This window comes from Lepisma saccharinum, chromosome 18 (genome assembly GCF_977018435.1).
Source record: "Lepisma saccharinum chromosome 18, izLepSacc3.1, whole genome shotgun sequence".
In the NCBI taxonomy this organism is placed as follows: domain Eukaryota; kingdom Metazoa; phylum Arthropoda; class Insecta; order Zygentoma; family Lepismatidae; genus Lepisma; species Lepisma saccharinum.
In genome coordinates, this window is record NC_139246.1 from 49545300 (window position 1) to 49562295 (window position 16996).

Here is a 16996-nt window from a genome sequence, read left to right on the forward strand (position 1 = left end):
CAATCTGCACTGGCAACAACGGGGACTGGCCCAAACCGGAAGTTTCGGGGGGACCGGGCAAGACCTCACCAATGTTTATATTTACATTTTTAACACGGTCTATACCCCTTAATAAAATGGTGTTGAGCCCCCTCCCCGAAAGGAATTCCTGGATACGTGCCTGTACTACACCTATAGGTTGTGAATTGCATCTTCTGCAAATATGCTGTATAAAGAAACAATCGAACGGAGTACTAAGTGAGGTGAGCGTACATGTGATCTGTGATGCATCTTTGATGTGAATGTGAACATGATCATTACATCACATAGCATTCGGACGATTTCTAGATGTCACACAAAGCATAGTGCTCTTGAACGAAGTATGCGTTTTAGTAAGTATATATTTTTAGTTTAAAATCGCATTAACGAATAAGAGAAAATTAGATAATGTAAATATATTTGTAAACGGTAAATATAACTGACGTAAGAATAATCTATGAATATTTGGCATTCGTAATGACATGCAGCTTCGCCAGCTAACAAAATTCCACTTTTGTTCCTCAACTTTAGGGGATTCCCGCTTCCTCGCCTACTACGCTTCGGATTAGAACGGGAAGTAACAAACCGCGTTTATTATAGCAGTAATTGAATTAATCCGCACATTGTCGATAAAGCGGTAGGTTAATATTGATTAGGAAAATCATATCTGTATTTACTAACAAACATGCAATATAAATCACATGACTATTACTGTAGACAAATGACAATATGAAGGCAGTGTGAAAATAAAAACGTGGCGTTTTCCCCCCTCGTGCTGTTTTCTTTTTTTTGTCTTTACGGTACGTATAAGTTCTGTATCAAGTGATGAAAATAACATTTTAAGTTCATTACGATTGTTACTCTAAGAAGTCATTTAAATGAGACGCATGTACCAAAATTAGAATGCATGAAGGAATATGAAATTCATTGGTAAATGCTTCGTGTACAAAGTCACATGTGTGGTAAACTTTTGTTTTTTAAATGTATTTTTATGTAAAAAATACATCTACATTCACATGATTTTTGAGAGACCTGGACAAGATATACCTTGGTTAATTTGATGGTACTAGTTAGATATAACGAAAACACATTTAACTCGTTTATTTTCAAATTAATTTTATATGTACTTACCTCATATGCATAGCGGAACATTTTTCAACTTGGGATTACTTTTTTCTTCAATGAAAAAAACGTAATTTTTAACATTATGAGTATTTATTGGTCGTTGCTAATTCGGCGGGCAAATCTCGACTTACCTTGTCTATCGTCAGCTGATATGCAGTGTTTCCAAACTTATGAACCGATAAATGCCGCACAAGCTATTCACAAAAGGTTTTCAATCGAAAATTGTTCCACAAAAAAACATTCACGGAAGGTTAGGTTAGGCAAACAGAAAATTAAATTGAAAAAAAAAAAACAACAAAAAAACCCTCGCACGTCATCTTTTCAAAGTACCGGGTTGTTGCTACACTGACGGGGTTACATAACCGAACGCACGGAACATTTGATTCACGTAGTCCAGGGTAATGGTGTCACAAGCTATCATGCAACGTAGATACATGAATGTCGAAAATACCTTATTTACAGGCTGAATAAGTTGTACGATTCGAAAAAACACTATTCCCAGCTTCAGAAAGTTCACAAGAACTAAATTCCGTAAGTACTTTCCCGTCTTTTCTCCTGTGAATTTGAAGAAATGTGTTTTTGCTATATCTAACTGTTACCAATTTGTTGAAATTTGTAATTTAATTCATTTTGCAACTAGGTAACCAGTATAGTATATACAGTCAATGTATTCATTACAAGCCGGCTGTGTCCGTGACTGTACAAGGTATTATTTTCGACAACATCCATTACCTACAATGATTGTATTACAATTCTAAAATTACGTTAAATTTCTTGGAATTGATAATTTAAATTTCTTGGAATTGATAATATTGCGATATTTTTTGGACCAAAATAGGTATGAAGGTAGTTGCTTACTATCCTTCGGACAGATTTCGTAAATTTTTACAGAAGAAACTACTTACCGTAAGAAGTTCGTGTAGCATTGTCTAACATCTGGAAGGTTTTTTTTGTGTGTTGTGGGAATGTTTTATAGTGGATATTCAACCATTGACGCATAGCCCCATGAACCATTCATACATTGCCCCACGAACCATTTCCGGTAAGGTTAGGTTAGGTAGGGTCATGTATAGGTTACAATAGTTAAAAATTGGTTTCGAAAAACTATGCATAGCCCCACACACCATTCTCGCATAGCCCCACGAACCATTGGCACATAGCCCCACAAACCATTTGCAGAAACCTACGTTCTCCAGTTACAAAATCACTTTTTTTAAATAAAATTGCAATTACTTTGATCAAAAAAAAGTGAATACACGTTAAAGAATGTTCCGGGAAACAGATAGGTTAGTACAAATGTCAAAAATTGACGAAACTCAGAAGTTTTAGGTGTCCAAAGGACAGTAAACATTTACCGGTATGAATGCACAACATAGAGAATGTCGCCAATTCCTTTCCTACTTCTTATACTCACTAAATATGCAGTCCTGGTAACGTATATGGAGTTAAGATTTGGTGGTCACGTGTAAAAATTGTACAGTCACATCTATATATGTTGCAAAATTATGTTCTTCATTACCACAATTATTCTCCATACATAAGCATGACAACCATGTTTGATGATATGAACAAGTGACGTTCCGCATTCGTTGGGCTGTCTACAGCATTGCCACACTGTTCCTTCATTACTTGCAGAGCATTAGTTGTTGCTTGGTCAGTGAGAACGAAGAGGTAGAAGAATATGTGGGGTAACAGTTCGTTATATGGGAGACACATTTAAATTGTATATTTTGTGTTTCGCATGGTTCGTACTTACGAATTGTGTATTGAACAGATTGAGACGAGAGAAATGCAAGTTTATGATTAGTGGGAATGAATGTACAGGTAATTTAGAACTTTTTTCTTTAGAAAGCATTTAGCGATATTATTTTAATGCTAACAGAACCTAACCTAACTACGAGAGCATTTAGGTTTATTATTAGATGAATGCTAAATGACATAATCTTAAAACATTTCTGTGAAAGTAATCACTACAACCTCAAAGTATGTGTTACAGACATAATTGCATACATAGCATGATTAAATCGCGATAAGACAAAGACCGAGTCTGCTGCCACGTGCATCTTTTTTGAGGTTCCAGCAGAAAAGGAACGTGGCAGCAGACACTACCTTTTAACTATTCTTGCCTAACCTAACGTTAGGGGCTATGTGTGAATGGTTTTTGGGGCTCTCCATGAATGATTTGTGGTGCTATGCATATAACTATGTTTGCACAGGTAGCTCACAAAACCATTAACGGATAGCCCCACGAACCATTTCTGGTAAGGTTAGGTTGGGCTATGTTAGGCAAGCATAGTTAAATGCACAGCTAGCCCCACAAACCATTTCCGGTAAGGTTACGCCATGGTTGGAAACAATGGCAGGTGGTTATGTCATGAAACGCACGCAATATCCGGTATACTTATAGGAAGCAAATAAAAGCAACGTATTTTGTGCGTGTGTTTATTGGAAAACACATGAATTCCTGGTCAAATAGATTCCATGACGAAACAAAACACCTCCACGAACTTTCAAAATGCTACAGAAACTCATTTCCGTAAGTAGTTTCTTCTGTAAAAACGAAGAAATATGTTGTGCCCATACTACATTGTTACAAAACTTATATTTTCTTACAATATGTGCTCATTGGGAAAATATTTAACTGATATCCGCACGAAACTTTTTGTGGTAAGCTTAAGGGAAGAAAGTATCTTGAATTTCGTTAATATTTGGTAGATTAACTAATTTTTGGCCTTCTGATCAGTACATTATGAATGGGAAGCTGCACAAACCATGCACGGATAGCCCCACAAAACATTGACGGATAGCCCCACGAACCATTTCCGGTAAGGTTAGGTTAGGCAAGCTTAGTTAATTTTTTTCGTAAAACAATTCGATACAGCTTTAAAAAAAATCTCAAATTACATCACCTTTTTTCATTATTTCACCTTTTTTCATTATTTCCAGACGTGACCCCCGCATTTTAACAACAGATTCGTGATTAGAAGGCCAAATTTAGTTAGTATACCAAATATTAACGAAATTGGAGATATTCTCTATATTCTGCATTCACTCCAAAAATACGAAAGTTCACACACAACTAACACCAAACATAAGGGAAACGTCAAATTACTATCTGCATCGGCTCAAGTTCCGGTTGTTTAATTCTAAACAACTCGTGGCGCATTGATTTTTTTTTACATGTTTTGATTTTCATTCATGTTTGTTAACACATACTTCATAGATTTAGTGATAACTTACTGCATGTTTTCTGTAGAATGATTTTTGGTAACAGTCTGTTATAGCCAAAACACATTTCTTCAATTTTACAGGAGAAAGTACTTCTGGAGCTGAGTTTCTGTAGACTTTTGAAAGGTCGTGGAAGTGTTTTCTCCCTTCGTTCAATTTATTTGGCTGGTAAAACGTATTTTTCGACATTAATGTCTCTGTGATGCACAAAAGCTCTTGCCTCCATTACCTTTGACTACGTGAACCAAATGTTCCGTGCATTCGATGACATAACCCCCAGTCAGTGTTTCCAACGACGCCATTTCTCTCCCAGAACATGACAATTTTAACTATGTTTGCCTAACCTAACAGAACCTAACCTAACCTTCCCGTGCATGGTTCGTGTGGCTAATCGAATGGTGTGTGGGGCTATGCGTGCATGAATTATGGAGTTTTGGAACCAGGAAAAAAATACAAAATCTGTAATACGAAAGTAGGAATTTTTCGGTTAAGATGGTTGAAACACTGCATAAACACAGATGATAGACAACGCTAGTCAAGATTTGCCCGCCATATTGTGTGTAAAGAAAGCGAAAGAGCAACGAACAATAAATGCTCCTAATGTAAAAAATTGGTTATTTCAGTGAAAAAGCAAAATCTCACCTTAAACAATGTTTCGCAATGCATAAAAATTAAGTACGAATGTAAAAAATGACTTAATGGACGGTTAAAATGTGTTTTGGCTATAACAGACTGCTACCTGATTTTTCCCTTCCATATGTGTCCGAGTCATTCATTTCTTCATGTATGTGATATAAACTGTCTCTGCCATTTACTTCCTGTGTGAGGAATGTGAAGGCGTTTTCTCGCTTGCAATTTTGGTAACTGTTCTGATTTCTTCCCCCCAAATTCTCCTAGCAGGAAGAGAATTTTGGCAACCATTGTCACACGAAATTTGAACCTTCCTTAATCCATGAGAGATCGGACAGGAAAAAGTAACGTGAGGGGTCGTGCAATGCTGTTCAGACCGGGTGTAAAAATATATAACAAATAAGAGCAACGTGAGATTTTTATTAAAGAATACTTAATCTAATCACAAGTTTAGTGTATAATATTACTTGTTAGTGAATAAAATCACATAATAGGTTTTCTCATTGTGATGAATTATCATGAAACAAAATATGACTTGAGTTTTTCTTCCAAAATCGAAAGTTCTAATCTCCTTTAAAACACGAAAAAATACATTTGAGTGAAAATCTATGTATGAACACAAATATTGAAATACAAATGACTTTAAACGTCCGTTTGTTGCCTCACGTCTGGGATGTGCCTAACGAAATTGTGTTTATCGTTTTGCCTTATATGGGGAGGGTAGTGAATGCTCAGTGTAGTTTATTTATCCTTGACCGTAATACTCGGGCCCAGCTATAACATTTCTCTCTTCTTCATCTCCAGAAAGTTTCAATGCTGTATCATCTTCCTGTAATTCCACACTATCTTTATCCTCATCTTCGGAAATCAATTCATCAATAGGCTCGAAGGTAGGTTGGCCAATAGATAATTGCCTTCTAATTGCACCGGGATTTCCTCTTCTTTCTTCTTCTCGAATTTCCTCTTTATCAACACTATGTAACAGTCTTAAAAGTCTTTCTTCTTCTTTGTGATTCATTTTCTACAAGGAAACAAGTTTAATTTACTACATATGGTCATTCCAACTAACAGAATACAACACCGAAGTGTAAAGTGTAATGGAAAAAATGACACACAGAGGAATGGACTGGGTTGAACGGAAAACTATTTGCTGATCATCAACTGAGAATGGGTGAGGGGCACGACAACCACCTGGCGAGGCAGTGAAGAAGTCAATAGGAAGGTACTACGGGGGAAGGGGCATTTGGTTTCTAGAGTCAGGAGATGCAAAGAAAATTAAACAGGTACGGTTGAAAAGACCGGGAGCGATTCCTTAGGATTTAAAAGTAATGAGCACCATTTGGATTTCGAAAAAAAAGTTATTTATGTGGAAAACTTAAAATTACCTTACACAAGCATGCACACTTCCCATGGACAGTGTATTTTCCATTTACAAGCGACTATAAATATCGTAGACTAGTGGGTATTAATTTATATGCTTAGTAGAATGCATTGAGGGACCTTATTTTAATGCTAAGAAAACCAAACCTGGCCTGCCTAACCTAACCACGAAAGCATATATTGAACAAAATCTTATGTAATTGCTAAAACTTCGCAGTATGTGTTAACAGATGTAAATCAAAATCGAACCATGTAAATATTGCATTCGTATCATGATGAAATTGAAATAAAACAAATGGAACTTGGACTGCAATTTTTACATGGTTCGATTTTGATTTACGTCTGTTAAATCTTACTGTTAACTTTTAGCGATTGCTTACTGTGTGTTTCCTCGACTCTGGTTTTTCACTTCCATATACTCCCATATAATTCTGTACTTGCCAACTGCCATTTGTTTACTATTGTCTTGGTTACGAACTGCTCCTAGTTAGCCTCCGATCTACACTCATTTAATTGAAACTCTGCATTTTGCTCAAAATCGGCTCGGGCAATACAGGCTTACATGTGAAAAAGGCCTTGTTCGGCAAAAGGTTAAAATTGTATGGTTCAGGAGACAAAAAGAAGCAAAAATGCATTCCGATTGATATGCATGTACGAGTCATTCCATACCAAATCAACACAGATATGTGCACTTTCCAACCTGACCATCTCCAATTTTCATGAAATTTGGGGAGTTGAAACTATGAATAGAACTTAGTAACTATGAAAATTTTGAGTTTCTTGTGTCTTGTAATTGTTAAATTATTCAAGGTCAAAGTTAGCCTAAATTGCACTTTTTGAGCCCGCTTAGCTATACTAAATCTGCTGTAACTCCGCCCCTATTTTGCATAGGAAGCTCAAAAAAAGCTTATTGTACAGGGAATTGAACGAGCTTTCCAGTGATATATAACAAGCCTACCTTTCGATAAAAATATAATTTTGTCACGTGACTTTGACCTTGAATATCTCAAAGCATGTTATCACCAAAAATCGTGAAAAAAAAAATATATTTGGTCCCTAATACCATACTCTAAAACATATCAAAAAATCATTCTGGGACTGCAATGGGATCAGAAGATAAAAAATAATATGTGTAACTATGTGACTGATAAAAGCCCCATTATATGAACTATGACGAGTCAAATGTCCCTTAACACCCAGTACAAAATGTGAAGGAGTTATCCTGGGTATAATTGGTCATGAAAGAAATAGGTTAGGCACAGGGAGATCCCTAGCCGTGTGTGTCAAGTGCTGGTCCGGCATATTGTTGACCGCCATATTGAATTCAATGCAAAAATTTCAAATGAAAGGGGGTGATGTGATATATCAAATCAGGCTAGAATTTCATGAAAAATGAAGTGACGAAGGTTTCCTTTACAGGGTGTACCAAAAGTCCCATTACCCCCCTTTTTTTTTTGAATTGTAGACAAACCTGCAAAATGTTATTTTAACAGCATGCGTATGATGAGAGGATGGTATACCATTAAATGAGACCAATGGCCACCATTTACTCTGTGTGCACACCGCCATTTTCATGGCACAGTATTATTTGCCTCCGGGTGCGATGTGAAATCCTTCGTAACTTGGCTGGCGTGATGGAAGCAAACGCACTGCGAACAGCTTCTTGAAGTTCCTCACTTGTCTGATAACGATTATGGGCGACTTTCTGTTTGATGTGCCCCCATAGCGCATTATCACAAGATGTCAAATTTCGACTTCAGGGTGGCAATTTTAAAGGTGCTGGTAAATTTGACGGTCCTCATCCAATCCGTTTGTCTCTGAACACATCATTGAGGTATTCTCTTAAAATGGCCACCCCGAAATCCAGATCTGACATCTTATGTTACGGAGGATTTCACATCGCACCTGGAGGCAAATAACAGTGTGCCATGAAAATGGCGATGTGCACACAGATCCTCTGGAGTAAATAGTGGTCATTGGTATGATTTAATGGTATACCATCCTCTCATCTTACGCATGCTGTTAAAATAACATTTTTCAGGTTTGTCCACAATTCAAAGGGGGGTAATGGAAACAAAAAATCTTATTGCTCATTTTTAACATTGGGAAATTAGTATTTATTTCATGTTATGTATAATACAGGGTGGCTCAATAAGTCACTTAACACCCTCAGTACAAGGCCACTGCGGCATGGAATGTGAAAATGGCGATGACCAATCATTGCCTGGCCAAGGGGGAACCACATTGACGCCACCTACACGGTCGGCGGCCATCTTGATGTCCGCCATCTTGAATTCAACTTCAGAATTTTAAATGGGAAGGAGGTCGTGCGACATATCAAAATGGGCTAGAATTTCACGAGAAATGCAATGGTGAAGGTTTTTTCGACGTATCTTTAACCAGTAAAACGTTATGACTGAATTCTTGTACCAATTAGCTCCTTTTCGAGGTGTTAGAAAAATGCCTTAAAATTTGTTTAGCGCATCGGTAAAGCATCGAGATCAAAGTGACGTCTAGGGAGAGAAGTTCGCATGCCATTGCACACGATTTTAATCGGATACATCCATGAAGAGCTGCGCATTATAAATGGTTGTCGCGAACAATTTACAGTGTGACGCTTCCATTGAATTAAAAGTCCTTCACAGTGACAAGGCTAATGTTTATGTTCAGAAGGAAGTTCATAAACAGAATATGTGACCCTTGTCATCTGATAACTAACTTTAGACAAAAACTGGTTCATAAGTGTTCTGGTGTTCTTCCCTATTGAAAAAAACTGTAAAAAGTACCTTCTTCCATAAGCAAGGATGAAAAAAACTGTTTATTTAACAAATCCAATTAGCCCTAAGCATTTAAGGTTCCGTTGATGGAAAATTGACTAACCAATCGTGTTCCACACTGCATGAGACACCATTAACTTACCAACACTAACCATTCAGCTTTGATCTGTCGAAAATGGGTTATCAGATAAAAAGCATCGAATATTCTGTTTATAAACTTCCTTCTGAACATAAACATTAGCCTTGTCACTGTGAAGGACTTTTAATTCAATGGAAGCGTCACACTGTAAATTGTTCGCGACAACCATTCATAATGCGCAGCTCTTCATGGATGTATCCGATTAAAATCGTGTGCAATGGCATGTGAACTTCTCTCCCTAGACGTCACTTTGATCTCGACGCATTACCGATGCGCTAAACAAATTGTAAGGCATTTTTCTAACACCTCGAAAAGGAGCTAATTGGTACAAGAATTCAGTCATAACTTTTTACTGGTTAAAGATACGTTGAAAAAACCTTCACCATTGCATTTCTCGTGAAATTCTAGCCCATTTTGATATGTCGCACGACCCCCTTCCCATTTAAAATTGTGGCGTCAATGTGGTTCCCCCTTGGCCAGGCAATGATTGGTCATCGCCATTTTCACCTTCCATGCCGCAGTGGCCTTGTACTGAGGGTGTTAAGTGACTTATTGAGCCACCCTGTATATACCCGTCGGTGTATTCAATTTATCTGAAGCCAAAAACTGTAAATGAGTTTTCGAAATATTACGAGCTTCACATCAGCTTCTCTGACGTCACAGGACTAGTCCAGTAGAATCAACATTTAACGTAACACAGTGCTTTGTAGAAGCGTAATATTTAGTTTTCTGACCTAATCGTCCTTTTTCTTATTAACTCAGAATGTTGACTTCACCTCCAAGAACATTTGAAAATACGTAAATAACATTGATTAACATTAAATCCAAACTTTACAGTTCTGCATAATCTACCTTTATTTTTCAAATTAGTTAAAACTGTATCAAACATTTGAATCTTTCTCTAAATCCTTGAAAAATTCTCAGCGTACATATATAGTTAATTGCTATGTAATAAACACTTGCATGTTCGAGTTCCGTATTTAAGATAATTTTTGAAAATTTAACGTGCAGGAGGATTGGGAAAGAGAATGATTGAAATTAGTTTTAAAGAAGCTTGCAAACTTTGAAAACTCAATTCACGTTTGTAATGGGCAGAATTTTTAAAATTTTCCATAAATATGGTAAATATTTGGCTGCACGAGTTACCGTGGTTATAGGTCGGAGTTTTTTAAAAGCATTTTTCTCATCAAAGATTTTGCGTTCACACACACGTTCAGGCAAAGAATGAGAGTGTACAAATATGCATTGAACTTAACTAGTCTACTCTAACCTACTTGAAACATCTCGATGCTAAGAATACCAAACTCAAATGACCTAACCTACTAATTCGAGCCTATGGAGGGATTTACGATCACACGGAAAATGAAACTGGTTGAGAATATTAATTAAAGCAACTTATTTCAATAAATCCAATGCAAAAGCAAAAGAACGTCGGAGGTTTCATGTACATACTGTACAACCAGGAGATGATTGTGATTGTTAAGGAATTTTTTTGTTTTAATATCCCTTTAATATTTCTTATCGGTAGGCAAACCACATAATGCTAAAAATTAATAGACAAATCTTGATGCAAGTTGTTTTTCAGTACAACACACAAGTTTTAAGTAAATCAACCAGTGTTTCATTAAGTCTTAACCGATAACATACTTCCAACTGACATAGATGTGTGCCGAAATTATGTCAGGTAAAATAGATGTATGTATAATCTAAACTTGGACAAAATTTCGAATTCGAGAGTAGTAATTAATCCATTGAGGATTTTTATATATTTTGTTGTTTCAAGTCCACTTTACGCACATATGAGCTGATATAGAATTTAAAGTGGGATCCGAACCACTTGTTACATTTTCAAAAGGTTAGGATAAAATGTCTCGCTTTGTCACTCTTCCATGCAGAGCATTAATGAAAAAAGCAAATAGCTTACACGAAATGCAATGATTGATTGTGCAGAGGTATGAATCATTTTACTTTAAACAGCAAATTTTCACTTTAATACCTTGTCTACAGATTTTCCTTCTTAAATTTCCATACACCTTAAATGCTACTTTGAGGTAAAAAAAAAAAAATAGTTTATTAACATCATCACAATATTGAAAAATATTTAGCTGTTTTTGATAAAGATATTCTACAAAGGTATAAAATAATATCTATTGTTTATATTGAGTAAAAAGGTTCAAAATTATCCACAATGTATTTGTGAAATAGGCTATTCAAATTTATTGAAGTCTTAAAACTTCATTGTTGGACATTATATTTATTTGACGTAACGTTTACCAAAATGCTAAACAACTGGAACATAGTAGGCCTATGTTATTGAAGAAGGAACTGAATATCCTTTATGGCTAGAAAACAAATATGTGTCCTATACATATATAACTACACAATTTCCGACAACTTGTGCACAAAAATATGGACATAAAAATCCCAATATTTTTCTTTTGTGTTAAATAAAGGAATATTAATAGTAATATGGTCGACATCCATGTAATCAACACGTTCAATCAGCTAGGTTCGTATTTCGCACTGGTTGAACTCGAACATTTTTGCACTAACATGAAACTGAGATTTGTATTACATACAATGCCCAAATTTACTTGTAATTGATCAGGATATAATAATTTTTAATTTGTGATTATAATTATTGATCTTACTATGAAATAAATACATTTACACGACCTGTTTTTCGAATTACTTGCTCATTCAAATATATGTATTTCCTTAAAACATAGCATCACTCTTGACCTCACCAGCCTTTTTAGCATCGCATATTCAGGTCTATAGTAGGTAAATGTCTCGTATCGGACAAATGAATTTCTTCAAATTTACAAGAGAAATTACTTACCGAATGAAGTTTCTTTATACTTGTGGAAGTTCAGGGAATTGTTTTCTCGCATCGTTCATTGAATTTTGCCGGTAAATCATCTATTTTTCGATATAAATGTGTGACCGATGCACGAAAGTTCTTGCATCCATTTATTTCTAGGTGAATGTAGCCTGTGTGTGATGACGTAATCCCGGTCAGTGTTTCCAAACACGTGATTTTGTAACTGAAGAATGCACGTTTCCGCAAATGGTTTGTGGAGCTATGTTTCAATGGTTCGTGTGGCTATGTGTCAATGGTTCGTGTGGCTATGTGTCAATGGTTTGTGGGGCTATGCAAGAATGGTGTGTAGGGCTACGCATATTCTTTCCGAACCCAATTTTTAACTATTGTAACCTAAACGTGACCCTACCTAACCTAACCTTACGGGAAATGGTTCGTGGGGCTATGCGTCAATGGTTTGTGGGCTAAGTAGGTATTTTTCAGTGCAGTGGGGTGGAAACACTGCATGCCGAGTACGGTAATGAAACTGTGACCGCCATTTTGCGTGTTACCGAAGGCAAAAAGAAACGAAGAAAACTTACTTGATATGTCGCAAATAGAGCTTATTTCCAGTGAAATAAGCGAAATGCCACCTTCAGCAATGTTTCTCAATGCAGAATACGTAAGTACGAATATTCAAATTAAATGAACTAGCAAATTTCAGCCGTTTGTCCGATACGAGAAATTTACCCTATAGTATTTTGAAGGCCCGTTTATTGCTTATAAAGAAGAAAGCATTTTACATCAGGAAATGCTCATTCTGTACTCCATTTTGTGTGTTCAGTTTCTGGCATGGTTTCCTATCTGCATAGTGCAACACTACCGCATAGATTTGGAATTCATTTCATGGATAAATTCACCTCTCACCATCGTTTCGTCATCAGAGTAAACAACGGATTGACCCAAGCTCTATACTTCTAATAACCTTGAATATATGTAATATCAAGTATCATTTCAATGGGACAATAATCGTGCAAATATATATGTGTAAAAATTCATTCTGGTAGTTTCAGCCCATAATCATCTATTCATTTTCATATATTGCTATTACAGTACTGCATTGGACCACTTTGCCTCGAAAATACTGGATCGAATCTCCCACGCTCGAGCGTAACGTCCCGTATTTCAGAGCCTAATAGCAGCACTGTCAACCTAAAACCTATACATGGAAGGAAACCACTCTATGCAATTAAATTGTAAACCATAATTCATGTATTATTATGTAAGACTCAAATGCAACACATATGAAAGTATGCAATATCTACAGACCAAAACATAAAATGGATACACATGCTGACAGACCTGCCTATGCAAATTACAAATATTGTGTCACAGTGCAACAAGCATTTTCTACGTGTACATCATTGTTCACTTACCGTAAAGGATAATCTTATTCTGCGAAATAATAAAATGCAGTTAGAACATTCAATCAGACAGCATTTCAATGTGAAAATAATTGTAGAAACATAGTGTCAGTCTACCTAGGTAGGTAGTTTCAACCCATAATCAACTATTTCATTTTCACATAACTCTGTAAGATGTACAAAACTGCATTTTAACGTGAAGATGATGACTATGCTCACTTATTTTTCAATTTCACTTCTTTTTCTTCACTATCCATATTTGAGAACCCATTATCATAGACAAATTAGGGAAATATGTGTACTAGTAGTGTTCGAGCGTAAGACTTATCAATTCTGCATGCCATCCTAGTGTTGCCCGTGCAAACTATTTGCCGCTAGAGCGAAAAACGCTCATTGCAGCACTCTAATTGCTAGGTATTGGTATGATAGTCTAAATCACATTTTAACGTAGAGTTGATGAATAGGTTCACTTCAGTTTAATTTTTAATATGTCTTTCACTTCACGATCCATATTTGAAGGCCCACTACTACAGAAAAATCACATTTGCACGTGACCTACTGGGCTTCGAGCATATACCGATTGTTTGAATGTTTCAGCATTATTTGCTCGAGCGAAGAAACTTTCCTTTCTGTAAGCCCTCTAGCATCATCCGTGCGAACTATCAGACGATCGAACAAACAGGCCTCGATGCAGCACTCTAGTGTTTACTAATATTGTTACATGAAAATTATATTCCATTGTATATACTCGAGGGTGGAGATTTGAACAAGTACATGTGATTGATATTTCTTGGCAAAAAACATATGGTAACAGTTTGTTATATCGGACACACATTTAAATCGGATATTTTGTGTTTCGCATGGTTTGTGCTTACAAATTGTGTATTGCGGAACATAGTTCAAGGTGCCATTATGCTTTTTACACGAAAACAAACACAATTTTTCACATACAGAATGATTTTTTAATTTTTTTTTTATTCCTTTCTTCGCTTCCGGAACACACAATATGGCAGGCACATCTTGACTCATGTTGTGGGTATGCAGTGTTTCAACCTTTTTCACCGAAAAATACCTACTATCGTGTTAGTCACCGGTGAAAGTTATACATTATGCACGGGTACCTGACGAATAGCCCCACGAACCATTTCCATAAGGTTAGGTGTGGTTTGGTTAGGCAAGCATAGTAAAAAAAGAAGAGTTTGAAACACTGACAGTGGGTTATGTCATCGAACATGCGGAGCATGCAGTTCACGTATGGGAAGCATGGCAATTGTGCGACAGTGGGATATTTCTCTTGAAAAATATATGATTTGCCGGTCAAATAGATTCCACAATGAAAGAAAATACCTCCACGAACGTTGGAATGCTTGGAGAAACTCTTTTCCGTAAGTAGTTTCTTCTGTGAAAATGAAGAAATGTGTCTCCCTCCGATATAACGAACTGTTACCAAACATATCATATCAAAAAGTAAAACATACCAGCACTGAAGGGTGGTGGAAGAGTAATAGTCCATTCATATGTTACATTGCATAATTGAGGGGTGTGGGATCAACATTTTCTAAATATGTTTGTTAAAAGTAGTAACAGTAAATAGTTTTGTTATTCCAGCATGTCATAGCTTCACATGAATATAAATGAACAAAAAAAAAACTGAACTGAATTATCTTCTATCTTCTGTAGTTTTCACTAAATGACGTGTTAATTGCTGTCACGAAACCAGCCATCTCGAAGTGCTTAATTTGGATGGTTTTGTTTGAAACCCACAGTGAAACCATCAGGTAAATTGTCTGTTCAAAAAAAATAGTGAAAGTTCATTAGGGTACAACAAATTAGATGGACATGATACTGAAATGTTTACTAATATCCTTCAGCATGTCACTGGAAGATACTCGATAGCCCTGTATCTTGCTGTGTTTATGCTTTGTGTGCCACTTGACATCATTAAAAATAATTGAGGTACCAGTCAATTTTCTCAGAAGCCACCCTTTTTTTTCCCCTCCCTAATTTGGACTAACAAAGCCATGAATCCAAGATAAATCTACGCATTTTGAAATTGAACTTAAAATAGTTATTTATTAATGAATATTGGATTAAAAGTATTTAATTCATACACCTGAGTGGCATGGAAGAATTAACAATACCCTTGTCTCTCTGTCCCCCCCACCCGAGAAAGTCAAATATTTTGCATGGCTTGTGAAGATTATGTTGTTTATGAATGTTTTCCTCCTTGTTTTTAGCCCACGGATATGTTTTATTATGAAATAAAGTATGGGTAAATGTCTGTTATATCGGAGACACATTTCTTCATTTTTATAGAAGAAACTAATTACGGAAATGAGTTTCTGTAGTATTTTGAAAGTTCGTGGAGGTATTTTCTCACCATAGAATGCTGGACAACAAGAAATAAGCACTTTTGATATAATAAACTTGCATTTTGTGCAAAGCGACAACATTATGCCGTTGTTTCCATTATGTACCTGCAGATGGCGTGAGTGTCGAAAGTCAAGCGGTCTCGCCAGTGTTTCGAAACGTGCCTTTTTCTTACGAGAATTTTATTTTTTTAACTATGCTTACCTAATGGGTCATTCCACATGAAATCAATGCAAAAAACTAGGATTTTGACACCCACCAACTCCGATTTCAATGAAATTTGGTATACACCTTTCCTCTATGGTTGAAAGAAACACCCTAATTTTTTTTCAATCTATCTCAAACGGTTTTAATTTTACAGCACTTTGAAATGTCATCAAATCAGTGTTGTCTGTCACTCTTGAGACCCTTGACACAAGATACCCTTGCTTACATTTTATTCCTTTTCTCCTTAACCAATCTTCAGATTTCATTGAAATTTTACACAAAGTTCAATGAAATAATGAGGATTTCAGAAAAAAAATACATCAGCACTCAACAAAGTTTACAAAAGCCTATAAAAAGACTAATAATGGATTTGTAGCCTAATTTTTCTGGTGGAAAAAGTAAGTTATGAAAATCTGAATTTTCACCATGTGGGTATAATGGAACCAAAAACTTTTGATGTTGAAAATCATTGCAAAGACATGCTCTTTTTCCACAAGAAATATTTTTTTTTGTTTTTTTAGTTCTTTTAACGAAAATTTTACGTTTTTTGGAAATTGCCTAAAATTTCAGGGTCAATCCGTACCAAATGGTCCAGCACTGGTCGCTCGACCATTTTTAAAATATTTCATTTGTTTGTCGTCATAACCCCTGTACAAGGGTAGTTCAAAGCAGGCATTATTTTTCTAAAACTAGACTTAGTTTGAAAGTGGCGGCCATTTTTGTTTCATGACTTTCAACATTCAGACAGTTGCGATAATTATGATAACTCAGCTAAGAAAAATTATAGAAATCTGGGGTAAAAAACATTGTTTCAGTACATTTCAGGCTACATTTTATGTTCCGTATCTTTTTTTATCACATCTAATGCAAATGGCTGAAATTTAGGGTCAAAACT

General features: G+C 36.0%; 1 protein-coding gene across 4 annotated transcripts in view; it reads left to right on the forward strand.

Annotated features, from left to right (window-relative positions):
• The first annotated feature begins 245 nt into the window (after positions 1 to 245).
• The window catches only part of LOC146002566 (uncharacterized), a 68164-nt gene continuing 51413 nt past the window's right edge, over positions 246 to 16996 (forward strand). The window contains exon 1 of one of the 4 annotated variants that reach the window (XM_083140502.1): positions 246 to 371. The gene's annotated coding sequence lies outside the window, so the exon portion shown is untranslated. Of the gene's footprint in view, positions 372 to 571; positions 656 to 722; positions 819 to 16996 lie in introns of those variants that run through there. The other 3 variants (XM_083140499.1, XM_083140500.1, XM_083140501.1) reach the window with 3 other exon arrangements.